Here is a 20,434-nt window from a genome sequence, read left to right as displayed (position 1 = left end):
TGCACTGGGGTAGAATTTGCTCTGGCAGAAAAGAGGAGAAGCCTAGCCAGGCTGTGAAGGGCGGGAGCTGCACCTGCTTCCTTTGTGCTTCCCTCATGCTGCCCCTGGCCACTGTCCAGGCCTGTGGAGGGGTGACCTCGTAGACTTCCCAGAGTCCAGCCCAAGCGTGTGTGCAAGTGAGGCTTTTGTAGTTTCCGTGTCCTCTACATAAAATGGGCCAGGGAGCCAGCTGGTAATTCGTTAGAGATTCTAATGAAGGTCTATGGAGTCCTCTTTATTTGTTTTTCTTTCACATGATGTTTAAGGGCTATATTAATGGGCTTTAATTTTTGAAAGATGTCGAAGTCTTACTTCCTTTATCTCTTCATTTTCTTAGGAGCCAGTATTAAAGCACTTTTATCCTTTGCCATTAAAAATAAATCTGGGTGGGTGTAGGCAGGAGAACATTTGCCATAATACATTGTATGCTGGGCCATAGATCAGGGTGTTAAGCACCTTTCCTATGGACAGTCATTAGGACAGGTGGGATGCCCCTGGAACCCCGGCCATGGATGCTGAGTGCCTTTCAACACAGTGGCTGCCCTGATGTAGCTCTCTGCCATGCATGTCAAGGTGGTTTGAAACTCACTGTCACTTTTAGGAAGTGATCCGATGAGACACCATAACGTGCACACTGCTGGCCAAATATTACATGCCATGGTTGCAAAATAACAGGGCTCAAGTTTTAGCCAACACCCCAGAACATGTACCTGCAAGTTGTGGAGGTATTCCGGCAGCAGTCGGGGGTGGGATGTGGACACAGCAACACTTGCTCCAAAGGTGTTGCCTTTGGTCAAAACATCCTGGGAAATGTCTTTTTTTTTTTTGTCATGAAAAGTAATTTTTAATTTAATTTAGCTTTTCCAGTTTTATTATATTATTTGCAATAAAAGTTATATAAGTTTAAGATTTACAATGTATTTTTTGCACATTTACTTTGTGATATGATTATAAGAATCAAGCTAATTACCATATCACCTCACACAGTTATTTTTCTGTTTGTTTGTTTGTGTGGTGGGAACCTTTAGGACTTTATTTATTTATTTTTTTTCAAATTTCAGTTATATAAGGCCATGTTAACTAACACCACCCAACCATACATTCGGTCTCCAGAACTTTTCATATCGTACAACTAAACTTTTGTGTCCTTTGTTCAATGTCTCATTTTTCTCCACGACCCCAGCCCCTGGTAACCGTCTTTCTCCTCGATACTCTTGTGAGTTCATCCTTTTTAGATTCCATATTAAAGTGAGAGAGAGCATGCAATATTTATCTTTCCTCCAAGTTCATCCATGTTGTCAGAAATGATGGAATTTTCTTCTTTTTAAAGACTGAAGCACATTCCATTGTCTGTGCACCACATTTGCTTTACCCAATCATCCCTCAGTGAGGCCTTGCTTTGCTTCCATACTGAGCTATTGTGAATAGAGCTGGAATGAACATGCGAGTTCAGATGTATCTTTGAGTTACTGATTTTGCAGTGGACACGTGGTGCTGGGGTCCACACAGAAGTACAGGAGATGTTCATTGTACCCTCTTTCCCTCCCTCATTGGGGGCTGCCTCTCTCAGCATGGCATGGTAGGGATTTGGGAGGGCAGAATGCAGGAAACAGGAAATGGCCCTTCCTACTCTCTTCACTGCATCCTATTCTACATCTGTGCTCCACCCAGGGGCTCTGATGTGCTGATAAGTTCCTTAGCTCTTGTGCAGGTATTCTTGTGCATGAATAGTTGTTCAAGTTGATGTTTCTGTGAGGAGGCAAACACTGGAAAGTCCTATTTTGTCATTGTGCTGTGTAACTCTACATTGGAATTGTCTTCAGAGATAATGATGAGTCACCCTTAAAGTCCTAGAATCATGTCATGTGCGAGCATGAAATCTATTTTCTCATTATATATGTGAGAAAACTGAGGCCCCAAGACAAATCTGAACATGTAATACGGGGTTTTTCTGTTAAACAGAGGCGGCATTCATTCTGGCTCCTTATTAACCATACTCAATGCTTTCTTATTTTTTGCCATAAAAAAGATTGATTCTAAGTTAATCCTATGGATAATTTTAGAGATAAAGAGGGAAGGATGGAAAGAAAGGGAGAGAGAGTATGTAGAGAAAGGGAAGAGAGAGAGAGACGAGAGAGGAGAGAGATTATCCTTGGTATTGTCTAAACAACACGAAGTGGATCAAAAGTGAAGGGAGAACCCACCCAGCCCTTCTGGAGCGAGTTCCTTCTGCATCCCAAGACTTTCCAAGAAGGTCTCAATCCCTTTGACTGTCAAAACTTTTACTGGATTATTGCCACATCTATTACAAGACAAATCTGATGTGGATAATAATAGTGTTAAACACACTAGTTAATATATAAATCTGGTGAAGGAAAAAATGGAATTAAACATACAAATTCCTAATTGGGTTGTAGAATTTAACTGTCATGGGTAGGGTGGGTCATCCTTAGATATAAAGCTGTATTCTTGCCAAGAACATTTGCCATATGCACAGCAGCATTTCCTAAAATGTGCTGCATGAAATACTAGCTTTGTAAGTGGCCGAATCACTTTGAAAAACCTCTTGTTATTATATTCATCTATTCAGTAAAATCACCATGCATATTTAGCAAGCTTAATTCTGAGAAGTCAGAAGGTAAAAACAATCGCCACAATTTTCCTTCAGGTTTCCTTTATGCTTTGTTAAAGTCAGGCTCTACCAAATTTATGTTATAATGGAACCATCTTGTAGGTAATTTCCCAGTCTTGTGCTCTGCGAAACATTCTTTGGATAGCATAACTATATTGTTAAAATTCCTACGGTTCACATCTGTCATCTTGTAATAATCTAGTATGAAGTATGAAGTCATTTGGTCTAAACTGCAGACCTCCATCTGCCCTCCCTTCCCCACAGGAGAAATTACAGGTTTATTTAAGGATCAAACAGTTTTCAAATAAAATGTTGTTAGGAGTGTGTGTGGGGACTTTTAGAGCCTAATACTTGCAGAAAAAAGATAGTGTTATACCAGCTAAACCCATTTTGTGAATTAGGGCTTTAACTTGGAGAATTTTTCCTGAAAATAGCTTGTTTTTAAGCAAAACTTTGTTGGCTTTCCGTGGTAAGCTTTTTCACCATCAAAGGCACAAGTATGGATGATTTTTGAACCGTGGCATATCGTTTTGCATTCAAAACTAGAACTTGTGGAGGAAACAACACTTTAACTATTTGGAGACAGTTGACTTGACCATCATAATGTTTTTTTAACTTGCTCGTTTAGGATTTTAGCTTTTTATTAAGTTGGAAAGTTCCTCAGTGATCTTGTTCATGATCGCACTTGACGTATGAGGAGACAGTGCCTGAGAAGGCTTTAGTAACCTTTCCAAATCTTGCTCCTTGTTAGTAACAAGACCAGGCTAGGATTAGGCCTTCTCACCCACCTGGCACTTAACCTGTTACTGCTGTTTAAATGAGAAAACATTAGCGCTTTTGGATGTATAGTAGCTAGTTAGGTAGACATATGGATAGAGAAGTACATGGATAATAGGTAAAAGCTTGGGTTGGGAACTCTTTTGTGGAGGTAAGACCCTCCCTCTTGGCTGTCCTCTCTTCAGAAAGACTTCACCTACCTTGGGCCAGTCCTTAACAACTTGATTAACTTTAAAGGAAGAGGTATGTGAAAGACAGGGCCCTGCCCACATGTTATCCCTTTGTCATATTTCAGACAGTATTTAAAATTGTCCCCATAAGAACTGGTTCACCACCGAGTGCTTGAGTGGTACTGTTTAGTCACACCCGTCTTCCACCATTGGCACTAAAGGAGGGGTACTCTCTTTCTTCCCAGATAGAAAAGGTCAGATCCAAGGATGACATTCCTTCTGCTTGGTTCAATTTGGTTTTTGCAAAAACAAAGTACAAGGATTGTGCATCTGAGTTTCTTAGCACAAGTAAAAGAATTTGATAGGTTGGGAATTACGGGAAAGGTCTAGGATTAAGTCTCCCACTCACCAAGTCACCGTGGAATCTGAGTGCTGTCCTAATCTTTATTTCATAAATAAGGACACCTAGAGACACAGAGAGGTTGTGTCTGTTTCCTGAGGCTGCACAGCCAGTAAGTGTTGGGGTTGGGATGCCTCGCTCTTAAGCCCCGGGTTGATGGCAGCTAGATAGTAGTGTATAACTCTCTAATGATACAGGTGTTGTGGAATCAAATCATCGCCTTATCAGCATGATGGCTGTCTCTTACCATTCACTTCCTGTTGTCATTTAACTCCCTGCTGGATTCCCAGCATTGTGATTGCAGGTTTCCTGTGCTAGAATGTGTACTTTCCAGGGCTCTGCTCACGGTTTGGTAGGTGGCAGTGTCCTGTTTATGTGCAGGGTTTGTTTTCTGCGTGTTTGTCTTTTTGATTCTTTGACACCCTCAGACAGGGTGTTGGCATCTACCAACACTGGGTTTGGTGGTGACTTTTCACATTGCCCCATATGTGGCTGAGAAGGGCATTTGAGGAGCCTGCTCTGGTACAAATCTGGACGTTTCTCCCCAGGGGAAACATGTTTCAAGTTGTGGCCTGTTTGTTTTCTTTTTTTTTTTTTCTTTCAGGTATGCAATAAATATAAGTTTAATAGTATAGATCAACAGGGGAAAAGAAATAAGCAGCAGGCAATATTTGATTTTCATCCTTATCACTTTTTCTAGGGTCCCTCTACCTTGATGTAAACTTACAATTTTCAAGGAAATTCCTATTGGACTCCCATTTTATCATAAATAAGTTGAATAGTTTTTCTTTTTGTATGATAAAACAGGAAAGACTGTTACATTTGAATGGAAAAGGCACTCCATTTGTGATCAGTGTCACACAAAATCACATTCCCATCAGAAAACACAAACATCAACATCACAAAACTAAAAATACACAGGAGATCAGTACCATTCAATAAATATGCAAGCTACTGCAGTCTCCCCCAAAAAGGACCAATACTTCAAAAAACCATAAAGAAAACCCCTGTCCATTTCCAAGTAACCCAAGTAGAGGAGACAGCAAGATGCTATGCATGCTATTTTACCCCTTCCCTGGCCCTTCACTACTTAGAAACTGCCTGCTCTCCACAGAGACTGAAAATGGGCCTCATTTCTTCTCGGGGGAGAACAAATTCACTGACGCCTTTGGGCAATATCCCCTGTTTCTCAGGAACCCTGGCTCTATAGCTAGTTCTGCTTCCAAAGCCTCTTCATATAGATCTGGCTAAGGCTTGGGATCTGTTCCATTAAGATGGGCCATATGAACTAGGAGTTTCATCTTGCTGGTTTCAGCGTGGGTCCTTGGACCCCACAGGAACTCATAGAGAGCAGGATCGCTGTTAGGAATCTGCCGGTACATCAGGTACTCTTCCCGTACTAAATCCTCAGTGATGAATTTCCAGGCTTCCTCAAAATGAATACGCTCAGAGTGAGCTAACATGTCCCATCTTTTCACTTTTTCAGTTAGGTCCTCCTCACCGATAAGGTTGCCCTCTATGAAGATTAGAGACAGGACGAATATAATGATACCTATTTTGAGAATGATTCTTTCATCATCGCCATCTAGTATCCCACTGTATGTAAGACCCAAAATGGGGACTAGCTCATATGTATTGCCAGAGTAATTCACTTTCCTGATTTTAATGCCAAAGCCCTATGGACTCACATAGTTCCCAAAATTTCAGAGGGAAGTTGTTAACGGTAATCATGGGGCAGAACATGCAGCATTTCTTTCATGGTGACCTGGTCCTTCTTTTGATACTTGTCGAGCAGAACTGACACCAACTTACATAACTTGGCATTTAGGAGCACATTTTGCAGGATGTGAGAGAAGCGTGCATCCTGCGAGGAGCTTGAGCCCTCACAGCATTGACTCCTTTGACTAGAAGCCGTGAGGACAGCAAGAACTTGTTGAGGATCAGAAGCCTTCAAATCTCCAGTGCTGGAAAATAGAGTACTGAGCAATAGCAGTTCAGCTGCTCCAAGAATCCAAACCCAGATTTTGAAAAATCACAACTGAGAATTCTCCACTGCACCGTGAAGGCTGGCAGCAGAGGCAGGGATGGGTTATTTTCAGAGTCTCAACCTGGGATGTGGCCTTCTCTCTCACCCTCAGCCCACATATTTGTTCTCTACATGGCGTGTGAACCTAATTTTTCTTGTGGCTATATAACCACCAATGTCTTCTGACTGCTTCAGCTTTACTTTGCTTTGCCTTTATTTTATTGTATTTTTTAAAAAATGTCTTGGTTTTCTTGGGCTTTTGTTGGATACAGCACAGTGTTTGTAGACCAGGTGCATCTGGGAAAGAATCACACCCATTGAAATTGGGAGCCCAGTAACTCTTCAGCCCCGGGAAAATGACATAAATCTTTGCTCAGGGATGTCTGAGTAGGACCTCCTACTTTGCACGATGCTATTTTGAGATCTCTTGTTGAACCAGCTGTCTTGGAGGGATACTATTCACTATTAGCATGCTGAATGTCCTTGACTCACCAATAACATGCCATGCCTAGGTGCCTTTCTAATCCCCATTATGTGACCCACTTTGAATTTATTCCATTATCTACATGTGAATTATTTGATAGATACTGAGCCAGGTACCACTGAGGATACCAGAATAGATTACATCTAATTCCTGCTTGCAGGGACCAAACACTTTGAAGTGGTGATTCATTAATTTAGTCAATGACTATTGTGCCTGACTAGATACCATGCACTTCTTTGGGGTACTGGTACCCAGGAAAAAGTAATGCTTTCATTAGTGGGAAAAAACCACCCCATTCAAAATTTTAAAGTCATTTTGTAATCATGGTTGTGACAGGTGCCACAAAGGAAGGTCACCAGCTGTGGTGGGGTGTGGGCCAGTTTTCTTACTGTGACGTGGCTTGTGGGGAGTTACATTTCCTTAAAGAATAGAAGTGAACCTGGTGGAAGTAGGCATAAGAAAGTGGAATTGTTTCAGGCTTCCTGCAGAAGTCAGAAAGTGTTCAGTGCCAACTCTAGTTTGGAAGTTGAGAGACATAGACTTATAGCCATAGACATAGACATAGACATAGGCGAATGCTTTGAATTTTCTGCTAGAGTCTGGGAGTATAAGAAATAGTTTTAGATCTATCGTTTTGAGTCTTTATTCATTTCCTGTTGTGTGCATCTCATGTGCATTCTTTATTGGACCCTTGGAGGTAAGAAGGGGGTGGGTATAGGCAGGGTTGCTGCTCATAGCTGTTCAGCTTGTGTCTTGCTTGAGGGCAGGTGAACTAAAATCCTGCTTTCCAGTTGCCAGATGGATGCAAGATGAGGTTCATTTTCTCTACTGTGCACAAAAGAAGTTAATGGAGGCCCAGGTGTGGAAAATGTATAGCAGGTTTGTTTATCTCTGGAAGCACCTGTAGTTTACTTGGGTAGGTAGACACAGAGTAGTTAGATGTCAGCAGGATGATGCATATCAAGCAGAAGTAACCAGTTGAAATATGTAACTCAGGATGGCTAGCATCGGTTCATATGACATTTGAAAATCCTAGTGGGGGGGTGGTTCTTCCTTAATGATAAGCTTGTGGAGATATAATTTAATTGACTCAAAATATGCAATTCAGTGGCATTTTGTGTATTTACAGAGTTGTGTAACCATCACCTACATCACTTTTAAAATCTACTTGTCATTTCAAAAGAAGTCCCATACTTATTGGTAGTCATTTCTTATTTTTCCCAAAATTTCTTTCCCCCTATCCTAAGCAACCACTAGTCTACTTTTTACTTTGAGAAGTTGCTGATGCTTGACATTTTATACAAATGCATCATGTAAGTGTATTCTTTTGTGAGTGATTTATTTCATTTACTGTAGTATTTTCAAGGTCCATGTTGTAGCATGATGAGTAGGTTTTGGATTAGTGTAGAATGGAAGGAAGTTATATTAACTTTTTATTGCTCATGAAATACTGGAGGCAAGTTAACATTATAAAGCAAAAAACCCCATCTCTTTAGCTCACAGTTTGGGCAGTTCAAGGAATCATATCTGCTGCTGACCTTGCTGGGAGAGTCACAAGGCAGCATAGGGTATCACAAGACCAGAGACAGGGAGCATGTGTCTATGTCTGTCTATGTTTTCTCTCTCCTTCTTATTAAGCTATGAGGATAGAATCAGAGGGCCCCATGCTAATGCAGTTAGGGAGTTCGAACTACCTCTCAGAGTCCCCATCTCTGAACACTATCGTTTCCACTGTATAAATACCTCAGAATGGGGATTTAGGAACACCTAAACTCCTGAGTACTTTCTCTTCACACCCTAGTGCCTCTTACTATATATATTTGTTAGCTGGTACAAGCAAAAAAGGCCGATGACTTTTTAAATTATTATTTTAAAAATTAATTTATTTAAATTATTATTATTATGGGAAAAATAAACTTTTCTGGGTTATAGTTGTTGAAGTTTTTTCTTGGGCACTCGACAGGATATAGTCTTTTCAAGGACTCTGTATGCTTCCTCACCTTAGGAGGAAACAGGTGCTCTTCTGAAGGCAAATTTGTTCACCTCTGCAGGACCCGGTACCCCGCTGTCTTGGACTCAGTTTTCTATTGTTTTGGTTTCCTTTAGACTTGTAGCTTTGAGAGCATTCCTTATATTCATTGGACTGATTTCTGCCAATCAAATGGAAGCCAAAGGTCCCCCAAGGGTATTTGTACTCTATTTGCATCCCTCGTAGCCCAGAGAAATTCCTCACTGCTTGTTTAGGTGCTGTTCATGCCACAAGCTTTTGCAAAAGGAAGGGTTTTGAAAATTATGTGGCTCAAAGGTTAGTAAGTTAAGGGTCATGGTTTATGAGCCTCCAAAAATTGTTTGCACAATTCTTCATATTTATACTTACATGTGTTTTTTTTTTTCTCCCCATTAGATTTGCAAATATTGTATGTTCCTGTAAGTGGAAAGAATCATTTATCCACTGGTCATCTTGAACATTGAGGGCTCCTTTCAGCACTTTGTGTTTCTTAATGCAGTCTTTACAGCTCATCCTCACAAATTAGGAAACCAAGTCTTACTACAGTTTTGTTGCTTTGCTCAAGACCATGGGGCTGGTAGGTAGAGTAGGGGAATTCAGGCCCTGCATTCTTTTTTTTTTTTGGTACCAGGGATTGAACTCTGGTCCTTGCGCTTGCACAGCAGGAAGTGAAACCACTGAGCTCAATCCCCGGCCCTGCATTCTTATTCTTAACCTGTGTACCTGGTGCAGTGCTCTCTACTCAGCCTTTTCAGGCTCAGGAGCTACTTGATTTTCTGCTAATATATGGGCAACAGAAGCTCAGAGAGAAGTGAAACATGTCCTGTGATTAAAGGCACACAACCTTCAACATGTGACAGTGAGACCAACAAACAAATGCAAAGGCAGATCATGAGGCTTAAATGCATGAATTCAAAATTAAGTTAAAAAATGCTCTTTTGACATTTGCTTTTGCCACTGACTTGTTTCCACTCTTCTCTTCCTCTCTTCTTGTCATCTTTTCTTCTTTCCTTTCCCACTCCCTTTTCTTAATTCTTTTCTTCAAGCAGCATTATTGAGCACTTTCTTCAGTCTGAGCTAAGATTGGTAACGAAAGGCTTTAGTGTTACTAAAATGGTTATATGGTCAGTGGGCATGCAGAGTCTCCTACCGGTGGGCACTGCCCCTTTGCCGGAGAGGGCTCACCATGGAGATGTCACACCTGACTCAGGGTGGTGGGAAAGCAAAGGACCTGAGGCCTGAGCTTCTCCCAGGTGCATAGGAGAAGGCAGGGCCCCTTCTGATTTTGCGAGGATTTTTCAGTTGTTGCTGTTCACTGCAATTGGTAACACTGAAGGGAGCTTTATTTTTATGTGGGGAGCAATAGAGTTCACGGAGCTTTTTAGTTTTGAAAAACGTTTTCAGTTTTCAGATGAAATTTAGAGGAAAGGTCGAGTTTGGAACTGTCAGGCTAGAATAAACGCGTAGCACTAGATGGGATGGCTCTGGGAATTTTTGAAAAGAGAATAAAGCACTTCATTCTCTGTTCTTTCGTGAATTTGTCACGTATTTAAGTTCAATTTGTCAAAATTCCCTTTATTAACTGTTACCGTCACATGGTCACATTCTATACTAAGGTTGGGAAAGAAGGGACAGAGTGCAGTGGACATAGTTCTTGTCTGTTGGGGAGTGGACCTGTGCTTTGAGACCTGGCTTTGCCATTCGGTTGTTTGATTAATTGATGATTGATTTTCATTCATCACCAAATTCCAAGTCTGTACCGAGGGATTAAGAATAACGTCCTCCCTATCTCACAGAATTGGTGTTCACACTTTGCCCACCCCCAGTCTGCATGGACACTGGTTATGGAGAATGTCTGTCCCCTGTTTTCCATCTGAGCCGTACTCTCGTTTTGCTTTTACTTTTCACCTTGATACTTTTTAGGTTTTAGAATGAATTACTGATTTTTATCACACGTTCAGATTTTATGAGACTTCTATTTCAAATCCAATTGCATTCTACTGTAGTTCTTATTGCACTCTCTTTGCCCTGTTGAGGTACCTTTGTTCCTGAACATAATCAAAGATGACACCAGACACAGGACGTATTTTGCTGTGTATTATGGAAAATTTAGTGAGGCCATTTAATCATGTTGAATGTAGGCTACTTGGACACATATAATCTATTTTAATAGATTTTTAATTGTATAATATTAAAGCAGGAATAATGTGAATTTTCCAAAAAGTGGAGGACTGTTGCCCAGAATCTCAGTTTCTGGGCTCACCCCTTCTCCCATTTTCCCTCTCCCTTTAGCCAGTCCTTGTTTAAAGATGGGCATCTATATATATATATATATATATATATATATATATATATATATATATATATATATATATTTTGTTTTTTTTTTTTTTTTTAAATACCGGGGATTGAACTCGGGGCCTTGAGCTTTCGAGGCAGGTGGCAGAACCACTGAGGTAAGTCCCCGGCCCAAGATGGATCTATTTTGACATTATTTAGTCATGATGTATGTAGAACAGTGTCCTGTACTCTTGCCACTTAACTTTGTGTTTAAGTTTCAGTGTCGCTGCACATTTTAATTTACTTTAAAATTTATTGTAGATTATTTTGTTTATTATATTTTCCACCAGATTTATACCTAAAACAGGTTCTCAGGAGGAGGATGTTTGGGTCAAATGACATTTACATCTGGGGCCTAAAATAATTACCAGGATTACATTTCCAAGGAGACATTAGTCATTTACTGTACTGCCAGCAAAGTGTTCCCACTTAGCAGAACATTTGTTTCATGTATCCCTTCCTATAGAAAGAAAGAAATAACTGTGCATTACTCTATGTTGAGTTTGTGTTAATATAACATTCAACATGTTCAAAGTGACCCCCCCCCATTGAAGCACTGAGCTTCATCCCCAGCTTTTTTTTTAAACTTTCTATTTTGAGATAAGTTCACTTAAGTTCACTAAATTGACCAGGCTGGCCTTGAACTTGTGATCCCCCTGCATCATCTTCCCAAGCCTACAGGCGTGTGCCATCCGTTGCTTAATTCTCATTCCTCTGACCTTTAGAACGCTTCATTTTGTACATGTTTTTAACCCAGTTTATATGTTATTTCACACAGTAGGTGTTCATATCCTTGCCCATTTGATCTGTTGGGATTGTGATGTTTTTATTTTAGCTCTGAAACCTTTATCAACCTTCTGACATATTTGTTGGCTAATGTTTTCTCCAAGTCGGCCTTCTTAGCTCCACCCCATGCACATAGTCATGGAGATGGTGTCACTCAGCACATGGACTGTCCTGATATCCAGTTCCTTACTAAGGGACCCAACTCTTAAATTGTTAAGCTATTCTGGAAATGAAATTTAGACATCTCAAGGGCCTTTTCAAGAGTCCAGTTGAGGGTCCAGAGAGATCTAGCCTTCCTCCATGGCATATATCTCCTCTGAGGTCACTTTGCAGGCCCGGAAGACCTTGGAGTAACTGAAGGACACCCTCACATGGTACCAATAGTCCTTGCCAGAACTTTGTTTCTTCTTGTATTGGTTAGACACACTCCTGTTTTCATTATCTATTTGCTTACTTATTTTAGATAATAGATATGTTATGGTCTTGTTTAACTATGACTCCTTGATAGACCCTTCTTTGATTTCTTCCTTTCCATCTACCCCAACTGAGATGTACTTTCTTTCTCACGAGTTTCCCAACTTCTTACTTCTTATGATGCATCACTTGTATCTTCTTTACTGAACCTTTCTCTTTATCATGTGCCAGAGTTACTTATGTATTCTAGAAGTCTATTTTAAGACAGATACTTTAAGTGTGTTCATATTAACACAAGACTCGCTGAATGGTTGAGTAAGCATGGGACAGGGTGTGGGAGGAAGATGGGGTGCAGCCACACCCTCGCCATGACAGGGCAGAGATGGGAAGGGCGAGTAGCCCTGGCAGTGCTTGGACCCCAGAACTGATGTGGCCAGTGTGTCTACGAAGTGGAAAGCCTTGCCAGGCTTTCTACACTTACATAAGAGATAGATACTAGTAAAATTTCACAAACTACAAATCAAACAAGATAAGACTAAAGTTTCTGGACTTGTGGTGTGGATAGCTTTCTGAGATAAAATTAGCTTCCTATTTCTGCAGACTTCTGTCTTTCTCAACAGACAGCATGTATTTAATCTAATTCAGCAAATATTTGAGACTTTAAAACTGGGTCCTATGTAGGATACTGTGCCACTGGAAGAATGATTAGGGTACAGCTATTGCTGTTAAGGAGCTATGCATCTGGTAGAGAAATGTGCATTAGAATTATATAAGAAGAAAAGATTAACCTGAGTGGGGACTTAAGAAGTTGCCAATATGCTCATCTTTCATTCTGTTTTTCACCCAAAATTCATTCTTTCTGCTAAAGTGAATGTTTTCTCTTTCAGATTTTTCCTGATTTCTATTTCACCTTAACTACTAGTCCCCCAATTATTATTTTATCTTGAGTTTAAAAATATTGTAGAGACATTAAAACTTGTCTTTTTTATTTCAAAAAGTGAACACATAAAAAATGGTATGATGCATGATTGATATGTATTACAACGCTGAAAAATATCTAGGAATTAGGAAGAAATGTTTGTAATATATCCAGCAATAGGAAACTACCTCACCAATTGCTAGAGGTAGTTGCTCAGACTTTTGGAAATCATGCCTTCAAAAGATAATGCATAAATCGTAGTGTGTGTGTGTGTGTGCATGTGTGTTACACACACACACACACTTATTAACAATTTATTCTTGTCTTTTATTGGATGATGCCTTTTTCCTTGTTCTTTTCTAAGTAGTACCTCCACTGGGACCTAATTACAACTACTCAAAATTCACTGAACATCAGAATAGATGTGGGCTTCCAATGTTACCTTTAGATATCACAGAATATTAGACACTTAATTATGTTATCTGTTGTGTATACAGATACATAAACCTCTTCTGCCAAGTTTGTTGTCAAATTGCAGTGAGGAAAGCCAAAGAAATATTTCTTCATAACTTCTGAATTTCATACAGAGTTTCTCCCTGACTGAATATGGCACGTTAAGACATTTTAGGTTCTAAAGTAAACATGCAAAGCTGAAGTTTACCTTTATTTTAAGTTAATGTTTAACTTAACACTGAAATTGTGAGGGAAAGACTATTTCATTTTTAAAAAGGCTTTTGTAGAAAAGATACACTTTGATACTCACTGTTCTGTTGAATAGCTGTATTTGGAGAGAAATTTAACTCAGATTCCAGCACATCAAACCATTTTAAGGGATTTTAAAAGCAGTTGAGTTGCTGTCTTAAAGAAAGAATTGAAGATTGGTATTTTTAATTACTTACTTATCATGTATAAAATCATTAAAATGACCCTGGAGTTGATTTGCCTTTAGAAAAATGAGGATAAAAAATAATCCATAGGAAAGAATAAATTCTGTATCTCAGGTCTGGAGATGTGAGTTACAATCCCAGTCCTACCTCTCACTTGTTTTGTGTGATCTTAGAAAAGACCTTTCACATCATTTACTTGTATTTCTCACCTTTATTAACAAATAAATTACAAACTTTCCATCTTCTAGGAACCTCATGACTGGTGCCTTTTACTTTTTAATTGTGTAAATAAAGTGGCACCATTGTAGCAAGTTCAGAACATTTAGATGAGAAAAAAAAAATGTCTCTTCTAAATCCACCGCCCAGTTCCAGGTATGACCTATCGTTCTTGTGTTTAGCTTCTTCATTGTTAGTATAAATTGCCCTTAGTACTATGTATTTTATTTTTTGCGGTTCTGGGGATTGAACTCAGGACCTTGTGCTAGCGAGGCAGGCGGTAATGCCACTGCGCTAAATCCCCAGCCCAGTACTATGTATTTTAATGTTATACATTAAACATTTTCCATGTGTCTGTATCTTTTGAATGACTACTGTATAAGTATGTTTAACATTTCACTATGTGAAACATTATATTACACTGATAATTCCATTTGTTTTAAAATTTTGCTGTGGTCAACATTTTTGTGCATAAATATAGCTTAGATCCTCAGAAATCCTGAACATGATGTGTGGGGGTTGAAATGTCAGGGTCAAATGTTAACATCTTCATGGTTATTCACATCTGTGGATGACGTGTTTCCTATATGGGATGTTTCTGTAACTTTTGCAGCAATGTTGAGTCAGTATATCCCCAACCAGGCTAGCATTAAATGTGTTTTTGGTATCAGCATTTGTCTGGTTATTATAAGGTTAAGTATATTTTTCCACATGTCTCATGTTTAGTTACATTTTTATGTCTCTTTGAAAACGAATCATTTGCAACTTTCAAGATCCCATTCACAATGAAACAAAAAGTAAACATTTTAAAGAGAATTGCAAATGCCATGCTAGAAAAGGTGTAAGCCTCTTTTGAGTCATATGAAGGACCCTATAAATACACTGAGAAGCATACCCTGTGCCTAAATGGAAAGATAGAGTTTGCGAAGTGATCATTTTCTCGTACATACCACATAATCTCAGCACATCTCTTAAGTCAGCTGCCTTTGAATTTTAACAAAAATTTATGAAAATGTCCTGATAATAAAGTCAAAATAGCTTAAAGAAATTTGAATAAGAAGAGTAGTTAGGAACAGGGCCCAGCCTGGGGAGATGGTAAAGCTCATTGTAAGGCACCATGTTGAAGGGCAGAGTCTTGGTGGAACAGCTGAGGACTGTGGCAGAGGCAGCCTCCCCAGAAACGGAACGGCTACACGTGGTGTCTAATCTGCAGCACAGGACCTGCTCGGAAGCATTCTGAAAGGGCAGGATTATTCTCCTGGATTTTATGAGAGGGTTAATGAAAAGGTTATGCCATGAATGTATATCAAAATAAGCTTTAGTAAGTTAAGTTAAAGGTTTAAAAAATAGCAGAAGTTTAAGAAAAAGAGGAGATATTCATTACATTTCTCATAACTAGAAACAGTGAGGGTTTTTTTTATGTGTTTAGACGTAGGCTCCTCAGTGGTCTCTTTCATAGGCCCTTGACCCTGCTGTTGTAACACAAAAGCATCAGTAGGCAATATGTAAAATATCCAGTAAATAGAGAGAAGAATCTATTATTGTGCTGTTTTCTCGTATATCCATTCCCACAGTGAGTTTTATGAATCTTTTAATTTTTTGGCAAACTCTGTGAAGAAGTAGTACATCGTGGTGGTTTCCCTAACTTCATTGGAGGTTTTTTGTATCTTCTGTTTCACCTCCTGTCACCTGGTGTCCCAGTGCCATGGAGACTTCTGTGGTTTCTCCAGTCCACTGTGGACCAAAAAGCTGCCAGTTTGCTTAATAAATTCCAACTCTTCCGGTGCCTTTGGGCCCAAGGCTGGGCTATGAGTCGGGAGTTTCATCCATACCTGGGTTGGAGATTGGCTGGTTGCCATAGACTCAATAAGGAGAATGTTTTGCCTCGGTTGTTCCTGAACAGTTTTGTCTGTGTTTTACCCAATGTTTAGTCCCCCTTGGTCCCCCTTTGCCAGGTTTGGAGTCCCTGATTGCCCTTTGGGTGCTGTAATCCAGCTGTGGGTGACATCTGCCTTTGCATTTCTGTTCATACAGCTGAGCAAATCTAGAGCTTGGCTGCTTCACGGAGCCACTGAGAGTATATTTCATTCCCGAAGTAGGATAGTTATTTCTGGTTTTCCAGAGACAGAACTGAGTAAATGGTGAAGTCATGTGCACAAGACACAGACAAGTTCTTAGAAGATACATGCCAGGAGATTATTACCACTGAGGTAGAAATGTCGTTTTCTTGCGGCTGTGTCCCCATGGACTTCGTGGGCCACAGTTGAAACGTCTGCCTTGCCCCTCCCTGCAGTCTTTCCATTGTTGTGTTTGCCACAGGAACTGAGAGCATTATGCCATAGCCGAGCTGGTTTCTCTTCTCTTTTGGACATCATTGTTTGTCACAATTCTGATTTCTATTTCTTTACCCAGATGATAAAGTTGTAAAAATCACTATACTTACATTTTCTTTTGTTGTGCAGGTTTAAGAAGCACTACTTGTAGCTCTCCTTGGAAATTCCTTTGTTAATAATCTCCCTTTGCATTTAGATCATCTTTGTCTTTACAAAATACATGCATTATTTCACTTGATTGTTATAAATACCTATTTGGTAAGCAGGATAGGGATTATTGCCCCCATTTTAAAGATAAGGAAAGTAAGGCCCAATGATGTCTAGAAAGCACTGGCATATGGCCGCTATTGGAGCTGGTGCCAGACCTGTGATCACACATGTTACTGGATCCCTTTTGCCATTTTTTTTTTTTTTTCTGTACACAAAACTTCTTCTTCTCTAAGAGTTTCGAGAACTTTCTTACCTAAGTTGTGAATAAATTAGTGAATTCTTGGAGGCCTAAGCATTACAGCACTTACCTAACATTTCTTTTCCTCCATCTGTTGGTCTGGGTACTTTAAGAGAAGCCAACGGACATAAATATTACCCCTTTTATTCAAACATTGAGGCAAACATTTTCAAAGAAAACAGAGACCTAGAAAAATCTTGTGTCTTCTCTAGTATCTTAACAACCACTGCAGTCAGGATTTTGGAATTTTCTCCCTGAGGCTTTGTAGCTCTAAGGAACCAGACAGCATAACATTTAGGGCTCACTGATTCCTAGTCCTTTTGAAATACTAGCAGGTCTGTATGTTAAGTGACATTTGTGTTCTGACCTTCAGTTTTAGGGAACTGAAAATTTAGGACACTTTGTTATGGCTTGAATCCAAGTAAATTCCCTGGTGAGTACAAGGACTCAGAACTGTGGAATGTTAGAGATAAAAGGGACTTTCATCCATAATACCCCTTCTTGGTTAGAAGACATAGCCAGTTAGTGATGGAGCTTAGAACAGAGTATTGAGATTAGACTTATTAAACTTCCAGTGTCTTTTTCCACACCAACCACTCTTTTCTGAGTTTAGTCTGCCTCTTCTCACTAGACTGGGAGTCTTGGAGAGGTAGCACTCTTATCTGCTCTATGCCTGGCTCTTCTCCCTAGTGTGGCCGGAATGCTTTCCATAATCACTCAGGATTTATTGGTATAGTGAATAATTCGAACCTATCTCACGTTGAAAAAAAGTCATTATGGTCCATTGACAAACTAAATTTGAGACCTTGAGGTTTTTGTTTTGTAATCAGGATTTATTATGGACAACTAACCACCCTAGGTGTTTTAAGCACAAGGGATTTAATACCGGGTGTTAGTTGATGTTAAAACACTGGAAGGACGATATGGAGCAGGTTCTACACTGAATGTCTAGTAATGAATACCAGAAGTACACAAAGTTTTTATAGTCAAGAAAGAGGAAAATCACAAGGTTATCCAGAACTGTAGAGCTCAGGAATACACTACTGTGTCTATGAACCAGAGGTCCAGGAGCCATGATCACAGAGGCTCATGTCTGTAATTTCAGCACTGTGGGAATCCAAGGCAGGAGGATCACTAAGATTGAGTGCAGCCTGGGCAACTTAGCACTTAATGAGACGACTTCTCAACATGCAAGATGAAAAAGAGCTGAGCATATACCTCAGTGTGAGACTTTGGGTTCATTCCCCAGCAGCAGCAGCAACCACCACCACCACAACAACAATAACAACAACAGCAAAGTCATGGCCTCATGACCAGGAGGGGGACCTGGACCCTGAGACATAGAGTCTAGGTAACTTCTGTGTCACAGATGTTTCTTGACAGTTGTCAAGCTGAAGCTCAGTATGAAAACACAGTTGCAGGAAAGCTCATGTCTCCAAGACCATGATTCCAACAGGAAACAGGTGAAAGCAGCAGGAACATGGCCTCTGCCTTAGCTTTGCTTTCCAAATCTCGAGGCATTACATGTATTTTGGCAGAATTTCTTTTGCAATCAAGCCCTATCTCCAAGGCAGCCTCCATCAGTACCCAAGTTTGAGTACTGATTCATTGCACCCAACACAGTCAGTGTTGTGGTTTTCACTTTTGGGGCCTCTCTTCCATATGGCCGAGGCTGTAATAATACTCAAATGAGGCTGGAGTAACAATTATGTTCTATTAGGGGCTCTTGTCTGTATCATTGATAATGTAACAGAATGGAATGTAGCAGTTTTACTTTAGGGAATCCCTGTGGGGAATTCCTGTTTATCAGAAAAATGCCATAATGAGGGAAGATCCTGAGCTAGGAGGGTATTATAAATTGTTTTGGTTTCAAGCATACTGGAAAGTACTAGAGGGAGATGTGGATTTTTACTATAACAATACTTAGCAAGTTCGGGGGGGGGGAGTTCCATCTGAAGCAAAGTCTGTCAACTTTCCACCTTCTTGTTCTCTCTCTCCACCCTCCTCTCTCCCAGCCCTAGTACACATGTGGAATTTGCAATGGAAATAAATGTAAAATAGTTTACTTAGTATATATGAAGTGGAGATGTGACCTGTGGGCTTGCACTGAATCCTCCTTCTCCCTGAAGTCTGAGCTAGTCCTTCTGTAGAGAAATAATTGCTAGTAGTCCTCTCAGCATTTACTCTTGTACTCCAGTGAATACATTTAGGTAAGGTTATTTCCTATTTCAAACTAAGAATTGAACAAACTTACTTCAACTCTTATACTCCTGAAACCAAGGAGATGGGAACAGGGGAGAGTAAGAAGTAAAGATATAATTGAAATAGATCATCTGGTTTTCTTAGACAAGGGCACATTCTTTGCTGTTTGAGTGAGTTAGTTGATAACAGTTTCTGTTTGATTTGTGCTGTATCTTGCTTTCTCCTTCTCCGGGTCAATCATTCTTATCCATTTTTTCCTTATTTCTGAGGAGCACATTCTTTTAGAACAGAGAAGCCCCCCAAATCTACTTTGATTCCCCCTGCTGGTTGGTCTGCCCTCTTAGCAGCTACAGTTACAAATTTGAAGTATGATAAAGTACAGTGGGGGTTCACATGTATTTAGGATTCATTTACACTAAGTGACCAAAAGCTCATTGTAACAGTGCTGTAAGGAGGTGAATGTAGAAGTTATCAGAAAACTGATAGAGGCCCTGGGCCACTATTAATGATTACACTTCAAGAGTAAGCATACATTGGACGTGTGGTCATCCTAGTTACAGGGACCTTTCAAGAACAGTATTTAAAATGCAAGCTAAAATGATTGGAAACCAGAGCATAATCATTGTATTATCATGTATTAGGGATTTTGTGATTTTTCTGTGCAAAAGCAATGAACCGGGGGTCTTTATTGGAATACTGGTTTCAGCTACACAGAACTTTCTCACAGTGAGGAATTTTCTGCTGTGGATCAGGCTGCCTTTTGGGTAACGAGTTCCTTGTCACAGTAAATATGCAAGTGAACTCACAGATGCGCTTAAATTTCAACCTGACCTCCACATTAGAAGAATTAATAACTTTATGTCTCTTGATATTAAACTTTTGTATTGGAGAATTTCACATTAGCTACTACTTTTAAAATGTTTAAAGTGTGTGTGTGCATGTGTGTGTGTGTTATTTCTGCAAAACAGTAGTGAACTTAATGTGTTCTACGTGCATTTCATTTCTATTTTTTTGCATAGTGGTCAATAATTGATAAAAATGTGGAAGACACAACACCAGTACTCTCATTGAGAGAAACCCAAAAGGAAATAACATCCACCGATGTGATGCTGAAAGTGACCTGAAACAGCCTCGTTTATTTTTACTAAGGTGCTATTGGTCACTGCTTCACCAGATTTTGTCTCTGTTTCAAAATCTCGAAATAAAAGTGTAACAACTTCCAACTTTCCATGATTTCAGAAAAAACGTCACCAGTTGAAAATGTTTCCAGTAGTTATGCTATTAAAAGCGAAATTGCAAAACTAGACTTTCTTACATAATTTGAATTTATAACACATTCTAATGAGAAGGTTT

At 39.7% G+C, this 20,434-nt stretch overlaps 1 protein-coding gene across 20 annotated transcripts in view; it reads left to right on the top strand.

The window, feature by feature from the left end:
* The window catches only part of Lpp (LIM domain containing preferred translocation partner in lipoma), an 847,859-nt gene that overhangs the window by 183,433 nt on the left and 643,992 nt on the right, over window positions 1–20,434 (top strand). The gene's annotated exons all lie outside the window — the stretch shown is intronic.

This window comes from Heterocephalus glaber, unplaced genomic scaffold (assembly GCF_053883595.1).
Source record: "Heterocephalus glaber isolate CG9 unplaced genomic scaffold, H.glaber_assembly_v1.0 deba00001504, whole genome shotgun sequence".
In the NCBI taxonomy this organism is placed as follows: Eukaryota; Metazoa; Chordata; class Mammalia; order Rodentia; family Bathyergidae; genus Heterocephalus; species Heterocephalus glaber.
Note: the sequence above shows the minus strand (reverse complement) of the source record. Positions and strands in the feature narration are given on the sequence as shown.